This window comes from Cebus imitator, unplaced genomic scaffold, assembly GCF_001604975.1.
Source record: "Cebus imitator isolate Cc_AM_T3 unplaced genomic scaffold, Cebus_imitator-1.0 Scaffold208, whole genome shotgun sequence".
In the NCBI taxonomy this organism is placed as follows: Eukaryota; Metazoa; Chordata; class Mammalia; order Primates; family Cebidae; genus Cebus; species Cebus imitator.
This window is the reverse complement of record NW_016107523.1, coordinates 1,204,312-1,219,657: the sequence shown is the minus strand read 5'-3', so window position 1 is coordinate 1,219,657 and position 15,346 is coordinate 1,204,312. Positions and strand designations below refer to the sequence as shown.

The following is a 15,346-nucleotide window of genomic DNA, read 5'->3' as shown; positions in this document are numbered from 1 at the left end:
ACCTTGTATTATTATACTATTAATATTTGTATTATTGTACTAAGTTAGACAAATCAAAACCACTGTTAAAGCTTATCCAGAAGTAACTTATTAGACATTTCCATTTAGCTTATATCAGCTATTTAGAAATTTAGTTACTATAAATAGGTCTTACATATCGAAGGTTTTTTGGTGATTTTAGAAATTTAGGGCGTAAGAAATAATTTTTCAAAGAAAAAGTTATACCATCATTTTAAAGAGCTCTCTCAGTGGCATTAGTTGTGTTTATAGCCAGATAAATGTGTGCACACAACACATTACGGCCAATTCCAAGTTGAAAACAATGCAATTATAGAGCAATTTCATCCTATTTTGTGTGGAACCAAAGCATCCAGAGGTCTAAAAAAATTAAAATAACTAATCCTCTAGGTGCTTTTTAACTTTTCAGTTAATTTATCTTATCTACATTGAAGTAAATAACCTAAAACTTGCAATGGATATTTGTAAACCATACATCAAAAGAAAAGTATAGTAGCTGTTAGTTCAAGGAATTGAATAATAGAGCTTCCAATTAAAAATACACATATGCATTGTTCACCTTATTTCAGTGAACTAAAAGGTTATTTACATTTCTTGTAAAGCGTGCTTGTCCCTTTAAGTTTCAGTGAACTGCCTGAGAAGACACAGGGAATGGGATTGCATTTTCTTACAACCTTTCCCTTTGTTTGGAAAGATTATTAGGTAGATGTTTCTGAAATGTCTAGCACTCCCGTGAAAAACTAATACCACAATATAGTTCTAAAACCAGAACACACAAAGCTGCTTCTGATATCTTTCTGTCTACTAGTCAAGAATGCAAGACAATTTCAGATCAATGATCCTTCTACTACCAAAAGTCATGGGATCTAAGGGTCAAGATCACTTTTATTTTTGCTCCATTTGAATTACCTAGGCAAAAGCAATGACATAAATGAGGTCTTATGTGACCTGACATCCATGTGCCTAATCTAGCAGGACTGTGACATGAACAGTAAAGCTAGATGAATCAAAAGGTGTCTCCAATGCCCATGTCAATGTCAGATCCAGCAGAAGCTCCCCACTTGTCATTCCTGCTTGAGTGCTTTGCAGTCCTGGCATGTCACCTAACTGGCTCCTGCTTCCTAATAGGCCCTACACCACTTCTGATTGATGTGTGAATATGCAAACATTACCAGTATCCAGGAGCCAGATGGCCCACATACCAAGTATAGCAGCCAGACACAAAAGAGGCAGATTCAGCAAACTGTTGGAGAGTTACATTTTTGGTGATTCCTCCAGACACCTAAGTATGTATGCATAGTCCTATTTACTTGATTTCATTCCATGTTAACCCACAGCAATAGCACCTCTGTCATTACTGCTACATTCTAACTAAAAGAGAAAATTCTTTATTTTCTCCTTTCCATTTAGCATGAAATGAAGGCTTTTATAATCAACTTGATTCTACCCTGATACTTGTAGAGGCTGTCATGTGGTCTCTAAGGCACAAGTGAACAAAATCTCTTCACTGCTTCTTCAAGATGAAGCAGTTATTTATTTCTTTCTTTAAACTTAGATGAATTATTTAAAACAAAAGCTATAACTTGTACGAAAGAGTGCCCGGATGAGAGTGTATCCTCCCTGAGTGAGTCATTATCTGGTATATATCAGACAATAAAAATGATAAAAATGGTAAAAATTACAAAAATAATTAACAAAACACCTGAAAATCATATATACGTACATATATGTATGTATGTAATCACACACATCATTTTTCTGAACGAAAAGTTGAAGTTACTTAATATTGGTTTTCTTTCCTTACACATGTAAAACATCATTCATGGGTGCACTTGTGTGTGTGCATATGTACACACGCACAATCACATTGAATGGAGACATTTCAATTAGAACTTCTCTGACAGAAGAAATCTAATCCACAAATAGGAAAAGCAGTACATCTCAGCATTAATCACTTATGCCTTAAAAGTAATAATGATAGCAGCCAAAATCCTTCCTGGAACCTGAATCAGCCATGCACCTATGTTTCTGACTTTATTCACTAAGATTAGCAGCCTTCCAGAAATCACTAAAATGGAATCTTCAAAAGCTCCAGTTCAAGATCTGGGGATGTAATGGAAGTCTGATGATCTTTTCCATAGAATCTGAAGACTTTCTTTACCATCTTAATGTCTTAAATGGAAAAATGACCATGTTTGACAAAATAATAAGTTTGCTTCCTGAGCTTAAAATGAATGGCTGCCTATCAGATCCACTCTAAGCATATCACTTCAGGCTGTCAGGCCGGCCACATTGCTCACAATTTCCCTTTGGGATAAGCTAATCCTAGAATCAGTTTATAGTTTTGGTGGTTTCAGCATGAGATATTGATGTCTTTGCAGAAGTTATGTTGCATAACATATAAAAGGAAGACTCAATTCTACTAATATATGTGTACGACACTAATTGTATAGTGTGACTATGTATGCATTAAGAATTTTAATCACTTCTGTAAAGGAAAACAAGTGTTCATTTTTCACATCTAATCTCAATCAATAGCTTTGGTTTGCATGGAAATCAAACATTACCTTTTGTAACACAATCAGTGTTTCAACCGAAATATATTTCACAATGAACCTGGTTTAAAATTATCATCTAAAATTTTTTTAAGAGGTGGTCATTAAAGGTCAAAGATAATCTGTATAAAAATGCATAAGGTATTATAAAATGTTGCTTAAGTCAAACTGTTGTGTATTAGGAAAACTTTAATACAAACTCTGCTATCAAGAAGAAAATAATGAAGGGAATTAAAAGAAAAGAATAAAGTAGAACAAAATGTGTCACACAAAACAACATATACTAGTGTAGGGTACTATAAAGTTTTATTTCTACAGCTTTGAAAGAAGCTAAAAACTCACTTGTGACTCTGCAGCTCATGAGTAATGTGGTCATTTCAAACTTATGGTGATAAAATGTTATGGCAGTCTAGTTCAGAACATATGTCAAACAGAGAAAAAAGTAAAAATCAAAATGAAATGTGACAAAACACTGTAAAACCCTTCTCATCTGACACCACCATTCTGGTTTTGTCTGGGAATCGGTGGTCAATTTCATTTTGAAATTTCTGTCTCAGAATCATGTAGCAACTTGAATGACTGCTCTGATTAGCATCAAAGTAAGTGTAGAAAAATGATTTGCTTTCATCATGATGGTGTTAACAATATGTACTTCAGAAAATGTCATCGTTAGTGTTGCTACAGTAAGAACAGAAGAGTAATTCCTGCGGTTAAATAACAAGCTGAGATATTTGACCTTCACACAAAAAGAATGAAGACAAAGTCCTTCTCTTTCAAAAACAATTTTTATGGAATATATTAATTTTAAAGAAAATGTCATGTCTTTACAATGAGAGCTCAATATTTTCAAATGATGTAGTTATATATTAAATGAATACATTGATTTTATTACCATTAAATTTTTGGTACTATTTCTGGGAGGCCATAAGTTTTCTACTTAAATTTTTGCCTGTATATAAAAAGTACTTTATGTAAATAGAGTACAGTTTGACTTCAGTGTATTAGTATTAATTAGTTGAATTTTGTCACTTGGACAACTTGCAAAACTTTGGTGTTATTCTAATTCTCACTCCATTTTCTTGGCTGTAGGGCCAGAATCTAATTAATCCTATTATTAATAGTTGCCTAATTTCTCACTATTCAGTTTCTTAGCCTAAAGGTTTCATAACTCCGTATGAAAATGAGAAAACCTGTCATTGATTAATATGTTTGTTTTTATATTGTGTAACTGCAATGTTATTGCACATAGTAATCTAACTCCTTGATTGATGAGCATATTGCCATACATGGAGTCTCAAAAATGCCAAGTGAAAAGCACTACTCTTAGAGTTTATTTCAGTGTTGACTGAATTGGAGACTTCTTTGCCTATAACATAGACTTAAGAGTTTTCAAGGTACTTGTTTTCTTTTTAATCACACATTTAGGGAATTATAAATGTCTTTATAGAGACCATGCTTTCATGCCTAGCTACAGTTGACCAGCTCTTTTATAAAGCTCTGTTTTCTCAAATAGATTTCTAAGAGGAAAGTTCTAAGCTCTAAGTCCTAAGACGTGCTTATCAACTGAGTGCAGTGTAATTCATCAATCATTGATAAAATCGTACTCTAGATTAACCCAGGATTCACCCAATTATTTCTACCAAATCTCTTTCCCTTCAAGAGAGGGAGTGGAATTAGTTGTCATCCAAAAAGGGTAATCCAAAATCACAAGAGCAATTTAAGAGAAGTTATTAATGATTTGTTTTAAAATTTGTAGATACTATATAATATGCTGTCAATATAAGTAGCATCACTTTTAGAAAATAAATCCCTAAACATTAATTTAACGTGAAATGGTCCATAACAACTACAACCTGAACTGAGATCAAATCATGTCACTTAGATCCATATAAAGCAGTACCTACTATACCCCTCTCACCTGGAGAGTTTGCTGCAAGGCATACCTAGGGGAAAAGGCATTCATGTACTGCTGCCTCAGTTTGAAAGAGTACCTAAAAAGTATTCACGCAGGGTTTGTATCACATAAGGAGAAATTGTATGTGCTTGTTCTTGAAACCTCGGCAGTAATGGTAACAGAAGGATAATAGCAATACCTATCTTGATTCTATATATCAAGCTTTATTCTAGAAAAGGTTGGGATTATTGAACTTAAAGAACATGGTATTCTGTAGTTAATCAGACAACTTTAATTTGGGGCCATTCTGGAGACGTTTACCAGAGTAATAATTATTCTTAACTTGTTAAAATTCATTTTTTCTAATTATAATTAGAAAATCACCAAAGTATACAAATGCAATACTTTTTTTCTTATTTTTCTTCTCTTTTCAAAAATTATATCTTCTCTAAAATTTGTTTTTCTTTTTAGATTACTTTTCTAATACTTCCATTTTTGTTAAACAATTCTTTAAATTCCATGTTTTTATTTAGAAAAAAGTCAGGGATTGGATCTCTCCTATATTCAAAAGTGGAATCATTGCTTTTCTACATTGAGGTGAATGTTAGTGATTTGGAACATAAACAATATTCGCTAAATAATTGCAAATAGTTTTTTAAAGGGTAAAGTTTGCAATATTGAAGAGCTAAACCAGCACTGTCCATTAGAATTTTGGCTGATGATAACAAAAATGTTCTATACATGCACTACAAAACACGATGGTCACTAAAGCTATGTGGCTATTGTGTACTTCAAATGTAGTTAGCAAAATGGAGGAAAAACATATTTTCTTTTACTTTCACTAATTTAAATTCAACTTTATTCTTTGCCATTGTCTAGTGGCTACCACATTGGATAGCACAAATCTAGAATTTAATTACTAATACATGTATACATTTTTTATTGGTACATCCATCATATAAGGTTGTATGTGTGGAAGCATACAGATAAATGGATGCCATCTTATTATCATCTAAAAGCCAAAATATAAACATTTTATGACTTAAAAATGCCAGATTCTTGCTTCACTTTAAAATGTGAGGAACTCAGATATTAACATAATTTTGACCAAAAGTAGCCTCAATACCAAATGCAATTTCTTAGCCATTTGTGCAAGACCAGAGATTTTTCCCCCCAAATTAACTAGAAAAATAACTTAATCCTCTGCTTTAATATGCCATTTCACAGCTTGCAGTTTCTCATTGTGAATGCTCCTATTTCTTTTCTTCTTGGAACTTTTGCAAAACTATTATGCCAGAACATGATTTATATTTTGTCATTCGTTTAAAATCCAGAATGACTTTTTATGCCATTAAGTCTATTTATTACATTAAAGAAAAATGAATACTTAATAATTTGGGGAAAACAATCAAAAGCTTTTGAATAATTCTAATTGGCAAGTACTTATTTTTTAAAAAGTAACATCTATTTGATGTAGATCTGTGATCTGATAGAAAACTAATTGTTTTAAGTATTTGTAATCCAAGCAGCCGTGATGCAAATGAATTTAATTATCAGTTTAAAAATCCAAACAATGGGAAGTAAGACAACATGCTGCCTTCAAAGCTATAGTAATAAAAGAAGTGCTAGTACATTTCCTCATGTACCTGAAAATGAGTGACCCAGATTTCCTTGCACTAAGGTCTGTATAACTTTAATCATTTTGATTGTATAATCAACTTCCCCCATTCATTTCTAAAGATAAATTAAGATGCATGCTCTCATTAAGAATAAAATATCCTGATTTCTTCATATTCTAAATAACTTGCCTTTTCCAAGTTTTCTGAGGGAAGAATTCCTGAATGACAGTCGCAAAATTAAAAAGTACACTGAATACAGTAATTATATTTATTTATTTTTATTTTTTGAGATGGAGTTTCGCTCTTGTTAACCAGACTGGAGTGCAATGGCGCGATCTCGGCTCACCGCAACCTCCGCCTCCTGGGTTCAGGCAATTCTCCGGCCTCAGCCTCCTGAGAAGCTGGGATTACAGGCACGCGCCACCATGCCCAGCTAATTTTTTGTATTTTTATTAGAGATGGGGTTTCACCATGTTAACCAGGATGGTCTTGATCTCTTGACCTCGTGATCCACCCGCCTTGGCCTCCCAAAGTGCTGGGATTACAGGCGTGAGCCACCGTGCCCGGCCCTAGTAATTATATTTATTTTAATTTTCTTTCTTTAAAAACAGACTGTTGGCAGGGTGCAGTGATTCACACCTGTAATCCCAGCACTTTGGGAGGCTGAGGTGGGTGGATCATCTGAGGTCAGGAGTTTGAGACCAGCCTGGCCAACATGGTGAAACCCCGACTCTACTAAAATACAAAAATTAGCCAGGCCATGGTGGCAAGCACCTGTAATCCCAGCTACTTGGGAAGCTGAGGCAGGACAATCACTTGAACCTAGGAGGCAGAAGACCACACCATTGCACTCTAGCCTAGGCAACAAGAGCAAAACTCTGTCTCAAGAAAAAAAAAACAAAACAAAACAAAACAGACTGTCTGTATTTTATATTGAATTTGAGTAAAATGTAAAATATGCAGTGAATTTTACTAAAATCAATTTATTTCACTGAATATTAGACCAAAGCATTATAGTTAGGGATTCCCCTTTGGCAAGGCTCCCATTTAGTTCCCAACTATTGTGATTTATAGCTAATGTGGAGAAAAGTTAAAAAATGAAGAATTTTTGGCATGACACAATTATGAAACGAAGAGAAAAAGCCTACAGTTTTTAAACCAAAACACCTACCTTTAGAACCTGTATTTGTGAGTAAGTAGTTTGAGCAAAACATTTAGACAAATGCTCTTCAAATTCTAGGTCAAGACATTTGTGAGTTGTGTGTCATAACTGCCGTTAATGTAAAAAGCCAAACAGAAGGCCAGGTGGATTACAGGTGGCTCATGCCTGTAATCCCAGCACTTTAGAAAGCTGAGGCGAGCAGATTGCCTGACCTCAGGAGTTCAATATCAGCCTGGTTGACAGGGTGAAACCCCATCTCTACTAAAATACAAAAATTAGCCAGGCATGGCAGCATGCAACTGTAGGTCCCAGCTACTCGGGAGGCTGTAGCAGGAGAATTGCTTGAACGCAGGAGGCAGAGATAGCAGTGAGCCAAGATTACACCACTGCACTCCAGCCTGGGTGATAGGGCGAGACTCCGTCTTCAAAAAAAAAAAAAAAAAAAAAAAAAAAAAAAAAAAAAAAAAAAAATCAAATAGAAAAGAATGAAATAAAATTATTAAAGTGTGGCTACATATACTAAAAATGCCACTTTTATAAAAGTTTTGTTTTAGTTCTGCATGTGTATGTGTGTTTTGGGGGGTACTGAATCATCAAGGGTGCTTACTTTTTCTCTTAAATTGGATTGTGGACAATGTAGGGGAGAAAAAATTTATTTTATCATCCATCACAAGGTTCATAGCTGGGATCCCTATAGCAAAAGACAGGTTAACAAGAGAAAAGCATAGTAATTAATTTAATATACATTTTACAAATGACACCAGGACACAGGAGTATTCAGAAATGAATACCTGAAGAAAAAGGGGAAACCTGCGTATTTTTATGCTAAATTTGATGAAGAGTGGACAATCATGCAGAAATATGATTGGAGAACAAAAAGTTGCACTCTACTGATAATAAAGTTGGGGTAGGGGAATGTAGCAAGGCCTGTTTGTTGAGCCTTCTGTGTCCCGGTGTGACATGCCTTTCCTTTGGGTATGGGACACAGGGGGCGTCTTATGGCTTACTTCAGGGGAAGGCCGGATAACTCTTTTATGATCTACTTCAGAGGAAAAGGGTGGGAGAAGGTCAGAGACTTTCTCACTTCTACTGTTTCCTTAAATGCCAAGGTGCCATATTTGGGGATGGTATGTCCTGAATTCCACTAACAACAAATATAAAAAAGGGTGAAAGCTCTCAATTTAAAAAACAACAACAGATTATTTAATCATATGAACTCCGGAAGCTTTAAAGCATTAAAAACAATCCTGGATCTGTCTCCGTTTAGTGTTTGGCAAGTTATTTAACTGCTCTTTGCTTTGGTTCTCTCACATATAAAATGAGGATACTAACAACGTCTATTTCAATACATTCCTTTAAGAATTAACTGACAGCGCATATATATCTTTGACATACCAGTTAAAATTCCTTTGGATATATATCCAGAAATAGGAAAGTTGGATCATGTGATAGTTCTATTTTCAGGTTTTTGAGGAATCTCCATATTATTTTCCAAAATGACTATACTAATTTACATTCCCACCAAGAGTTTACAACGTTCTCATCACAAAACTGTAAGTTAGCAAGGTGATAGATATGTTGATTAGCTTGATTGAATTTTTCTGCAATATATACATAGATCGAAATATCACATTGTATACCATAAATTGCTCAATTGTTGCTTGTTCATTAAAAATAAATCAATAAGGCCAGTCACCATGGGCCATACCAGCACTTTGAGAGTCTGAAGCAGTTAGATGGCCTGAGCTCTGGAGTTTGAGACCAGAATGGGCAACATAGGGAACTCCCATCTCTACAAAAAATATAAAAATTAGCTGAGCATGGTGGCAGACACCTGTGGTCCCAGCTACTTGGGGGATTCAGATAGAAGGATGGCTTGGAGGTCAAGGCTGCAATGAGCCACAATGACTCCACTGTACTCCAGCCTGGGTGACAAAGAGAGATCTAGTCTCAAAAACAAAACCAAGCTAAACCAAAATAAATAAATACAATTAAATGAAGAACCCATGCATATCCATTATAACAATGCCTGACGCTTGTAAAGGCTAGCCATTTGTATGACATCTCTGTTCTTGATCTTTGAGTTACTTTTAGGTTCAATGGGAATTTTTTTTCTTTCTTTTTAAATGCTGTGTAAAGCACTGTGTTTTAAACAATGTACATATAAAATTTATCTAAAATTTCTGGTCATGTGATTTTGCTAACAGGCATATTTTTCACGGAACAAAAAGTCCTGGACAGCAAGCCCTCATTGTCCATTTTTCTCATATGAATTTTTCTGTATTTGAAATGCTACTGACTGTCAGGACTTGGCCCTGCCCTGCTTCGATCACGTCTGTCATTTTATTCAACAGAAAGAAGATGAGAGCTCTTGGCATTGGGGAGTAAGAAGTTAGTATTGTAAGTATGATTATATCATACAATACTGGAAATCGTTGCTGAGGAGCAGCCTTCATATTGCCATTGAAGAAGGCTGTGATCCTATACCCTGAGATCAGCCAAGAGATATAAGATCTATTCATAGACTTGTACAGTAGGTACAACACAACATTGGTTGTTTTAGGTAATAATGTAGACTCATAAATCATCTTAACACTTGGAAAATATTAGGTACCATATAGTAAACTCCTAAAAGAGCTTTAGTACCCCCAGAATAATATTTGAAAATTTAAGGCTAACTACTTCCAAATCAACACAGTTTTGAATATAATTTAACTGTGGCCTTTGATATGGTAAATTGCCAATTATAGCTATCTAGGTTGGGTTTAAATTGAATTAGGTTAAACTGTGGCCCAGTGATTTTTCTGGTTTCTTATGTGGTCAATGCAGTTATATTTGATGGTGGTACAGCTGAGATAAAAATATTAAATGTAATAGTCAATTGCAAGGTCATTATTTTTTTTCCAAGTAATGAAAATGTAGTACTTGATCCACTGTAAAATTACAGGTTAATGACTCAGTCCTACAGAGTAGCTCTCAAAGCTTGTTCAACGTACCCACACTGATTCAAGCAATGATAAAGTATCATTTCAGCGATTAAATAATGACAAGAAGCATAAATCACGTTTTAGATGGTGCCACAAAATACAAATTTTAAAGGTCCCAATAGACATTTTTGGATAAAATAATGAGAAAAAAATGTTCAATCCAAGGTCGATGATAAATATTTACAAATTTTCAAAAAAAATAAATATTTATAAATCTTATTATTTAAAAAAATGATATAGTACGTTTGAATTTACAGAAGTTTTAGTCTTGTTTCCTGACGCATCAAACTCTATTTTTGAAAGTACTATGAGTAAGGATATTAAAGTACTTTAGATTGCTCTGCCAACTGTAGAAGACCTGAATATGCCTTCCCAAAACATGTCACTTTTAAGAAAGCAGGCTTGATGGCCATGGTAGCTCACGCCTGTAATCCTAGCACTTTGGGAGACAGAGACAGGCGAGTCACCTGAGGTCAGGAGTTTGAGAACAGCCTGGCCAACGTGGCAAAACCTCTACTAAAAATATAAAAGTAGCGAGGCAACGTGGTACACACCTGTAACCCCCACTGCTTGGGAGTCTGAGGAAGGAGAATCACTTGAACCCTGGAGGCCGAGGTTGCAGTGAGCCAGGATAGCACCACTGCACTCCATCTTAGGTGACAGAGTGAGATTCTGTGTCAAAAATAAATAAATAAATAGATAAATAGATAAATAAATAAATAAATAAACTGGCTCACATTTGCCTTTTGTTGCTGGATTTCTCAACTTGTGCTCATAGGGCCAACTGGAGAAAGAAACATGTTCTAATAACATATTCTCAAGGTTAACATAGAAAGGTATTTCTCTGTCAAACATTTTCACTCACTAAAATAAAACAGATTGATGAATCTATAAGAAAGTATGTGTACATTTGCCTTTTTCTGTTTTTATTTTTGTAGATTTAGGAGGCAAAGTGTAGTTTTGTTACATGTGTATGTTGTGTAGCAGTGAAGTCTGCTCTTTTAATATAACCATCACTCCAACAGTGAACACTGTACCTAATAGGTAATTTCTCACTCTGCACTCCCCTGCCGCCATCTCACCTTTTAAAACATTTTTGTATTTTTATTTTTTGTGGGAACATTGCAGGTGTATATATTTCCAGGGTTCATGAGATGCTCCCACCTTTTGAAGTCTCCAATGACAATGACTCCACTCTCTATGTTCATGAAAAGATGCCACTTTGACATAGCACTATGTTGAGCTGAAGGCAATTCAGAAGAAGCAGATACAAGAAAAGTTATCTGCCCTCCCACTATTTGCCTGAAAGCAGTACATACATTTACAAAGGTGTCCATCCTCCCCTCTCTATCAGAAAGGACAAAGTTTGATCACCAATAGCAACTGTAGATCTTTATCACCATGGAGACTGCACCAGAGGAATCTACATAACAAATTTTCCTGACTAGCCTTTATCTACCATTAGTTTCCCATATATTTGCCTTCCTACAACTGGCCACTCATAGAGACTCAAGGTCCTTTTACTTTGCCTTATAACTTCTCAAAAACTGTATTGTTCTTTGTTAGAGAAATTTATTCATTTTTCCTTATATATCTTTCATGTATACACGACGTATGTATGTTAGTAAACATTATAGGTTTTTTCTTGTTAATATCTCTTTTGTTATAGGAGTCCCAGTTAAGAAATAAAGGCAGAGGCTAGGTGCAGTGGCTCACACCTGTAATCCCAGCTCTTTGGGAGGCTGAGGCTAGAAGACCACTTGAGCTCAAGAGTTCAAGACCAGCCTTGTCAACATAGGAAGATCCCCATTTATCCAAAAACTAAAAAAATAAATAAATTAGCCAGGCATGATGGTGCATGCCTGTACCTAAGCTACTGGGGAGGCCGAAGTGCAAGGATGGCTTCAGACCAGGAAGTCAAAGCTGCAGTGAGCCAAGACTGTGTTAATTGCACTCCAGCCTGGGCAACAAAGTAAGATCTTGTCTCGAAAATAAAACAACAAAACTAAACAAACAGACAACCAAAATAGAGGTAAAATAATGTTTTCTTCCCCCATGAAATGCAATTGTTTTATTTAAATGTTTATTTAACAAATTGTTTACCTGATATACAACTAACCTAAGCGTAATTAGTGTGCGCAAATGGCTTTTGTAAAGATATTCTCAAATTTACCTGACTTGAGCTAACCACATTCAGATTTTAATTACTTTAAGGTTCTCTAAACTACACACACACCACACACACACACACATGCATATATATGTTTATATTATACACACACACACAAATGCTACATATGTATTCTAATTGTTTTATTTTCTGTGTATTTTAATTAACTTTTTGAGATTCTTGAAACAATTGAAATGCTTTTTATAATACTTTAAAAAATAATCACTACATATACCATGTTCTCCAGTAACTGAGCAATGTAAAGAATTTCTTGGCCAGGTGCAGTGGCTCAAACCTGTAATCCCAGCACTTTGGGAGGCTGAGGTGGGTGGATCACCTGAGGTTAGCAATTTGAGACCAGCCTAACCAACATGGAGAAACCCCATCTCTACTAAAAATACAAAAATTAGCTGAGCATGGTGGCACATGCCTGTAATCCCAGCTACTTGGGAAGCTGAGGCAGGAGAATCGTTTGAACCTGGGAGACAGAGGATGCAGTGAGCCAAAATCACGCCATTGCACTCCAGCCTGGGCAACAAGAGTGAAACTCCATCTCAAAAATAAATAAATAAATAGAATTTCTTATATGTATGGCTTTATTCTAACATTCATATTTCTTGAGTACGTATTAAATGTTAGCACACACAGCTGGTAACATATGATAGTGGGCAAAGTCTCTGTCTAGATTACAGTTTATAGGCTAATAATGGAAGCTTTAGGACACTTTTCCAATAATTACGTGACACGTTGTTATAGTTTGAAGTGTGACCTTTTAAAACAGAAATCGCTGGAAATACACTGTCCTTAATATTATTCAAAGGACTTATAGATGCAGAACCAGAAAACAAGCAAAAAACAACATCTCAGTTAAAATCAGTCATTTCAGAGGAAACAAACTGATCATCATAGCAGTAGGGAAAATTCTGGGGAAAAAAAATGTTAACTTTAAAGCATTCATCCAAGCCTCAGTCTATGGGCTGCATGGGACCCAGGATGGCTTTGAATGCAGCCCAACACAAATTTGTAAACTTTCTTAAAACATTATGAGATATGTTTGTGATTTTTTTTTAGCTCATCAGCTATCATTAGTGTTAGTGTGTTTTATGTGTGGCCCAAGACAATTCTTCTCACAGTGTGGCCCAGGGAACCAAAAGATTGGACAATCCTGCTTTGAAGGCTTCCTTTTCAGTTGGCCATGAATGTACTTACATGATTATGTAGGGATTGTTACCTAAATGTAACATGTTAAATTTAACATGTTTATACATTGATGACCAATGCAGAAAAGCAAAACTGTTGAGTCACAAATGTTTTCTGGCCAATTTCTGTTTCTGGTCTGTGCATTTGACTTGAGCACAGATCCATTGTGGCATATTTGATGTGTCATGTACACATGCGTTGAGTGAAGGGAAAAAAAAAGACATTTTCTTTTTATCATTCTCCCATGTAACTTCACTGAAAGTGACCTTTCATTCATTTTTCCATATTATTTCCTGGGCTACTCTTTCATAATGTTCAAACAATTTGGAAACAGGAATCATATAATGAATTCCATATCAGTTTATAAGCTAGACTATTAAGATTCATAAATACATATATATATACATATATATATATATATATATATATATAGTGTTTTTTTTTCTTACTGCTTTGAAGTATTGAAAGGAGTTTTAGCACAGGAGTGTTTTTATACTAAACATATTTTAGTTTACACAATCGACTTTACATATATTATACATATTTATTATTCAAATCACAATTTTTTAATTAATTAATTTTTTATTATACTTTAAGCTCTGAGGTACCTGTGCAGATCTTGCAGGATTGTTACATAGGTATACACATGCCATGGTGGTTTGCTGCCTCCATCACCCCGTCACCTACATTAGGTATTTCTCCTAATGTTAGCCCTCCCCAATCTCCCTACCCCCATCTATCACTCTCTTAGCCCCTAACCCCACAACAGACCCCAGTGTGTGATGTTACCCTCCCTGTGTCCATGCGTTCTCATCGTTCAACACTCACGTATGAGTGAGAACATGCGGTGTTTCGATTTCTGTTCCTGTGTCAGTTTGCTGAAAATGATGGTTCCAGTTTCATCCATGTCCCTGCAAAGGACATGAACTCATCCTTTTTTATGGCTGCCTAGTATTCCATGGTGTGTATGTGCCACATTTTCTTTATCCAGTCAATCCTTGATGGGCATTTGGGTTGGTTCCAAGCCTTTGCTATTGTAAACAGTGCCACAGTGAACATACATGTTCATGTCTTTATAATAGAACAATTTATAATCCTTTGGGTATATACCCAGTAATGGGATTTCTGGGTCAAATGCTATTTCTATTTCTAGATACTTGAGGAATCATCACACTGTTGCTTATTCAATAGTGTTCATGATATACACTTTGAATCTGGCTTCAAAAATAGTACATCCTTCTCTATTTTATGCATTTCATGTCAACTATATGTAATTGTGTCAAATTAAGATTTTTAGATAATATCCTGCTACATTACACTTAGGTTTTCTGACCAATAGTTTCTTAAAGATTCCTCTGTAGTTACATTTTCTAGTTTCCTTTGCAATTCAGTTTAGCCATATAACTGGGTTCTGACCCATGGGATGTTGATAGAGGTGAAAAAAGTCTCTTCCTGTCCTAGTCAGAATATTCTAAGATCCCTCTACAGCTATGCTGTCTAATATGGTATTCTCTAGCCACATGTGGCTTTGGAGCACCTGAAGTGTGGCTATTCTATGTTGCTGAGATTTGCTGGAAGTATAATATAAAACACACAGTGGATTCTAAAGAGGTAGTACAATAAATAATGCAATATATAATACTAATTGATATATTCATTACCTATTGAAGAAATAATATTTTGTTTTACATATGGTTAAATAAATATTATTAAAATTACTCCACCTGTTTCTTTTTAATTT

At 35.1% G+C, this 15,346-nt stretch overlaps 1 protein-coding gene across 7 annotated transcripts in view; it reads right to left on the bottom strand.

The window, feature by feature from the left end:
- The window catches only part of DMD (dystrophin), a 2,133,401-nt gene that overhangs the window by 1,912,933 nt on the left and 205,122 nt on the right, over window positions 1-15,346 (bottom strand). The window lies entirely within an intron of this gene.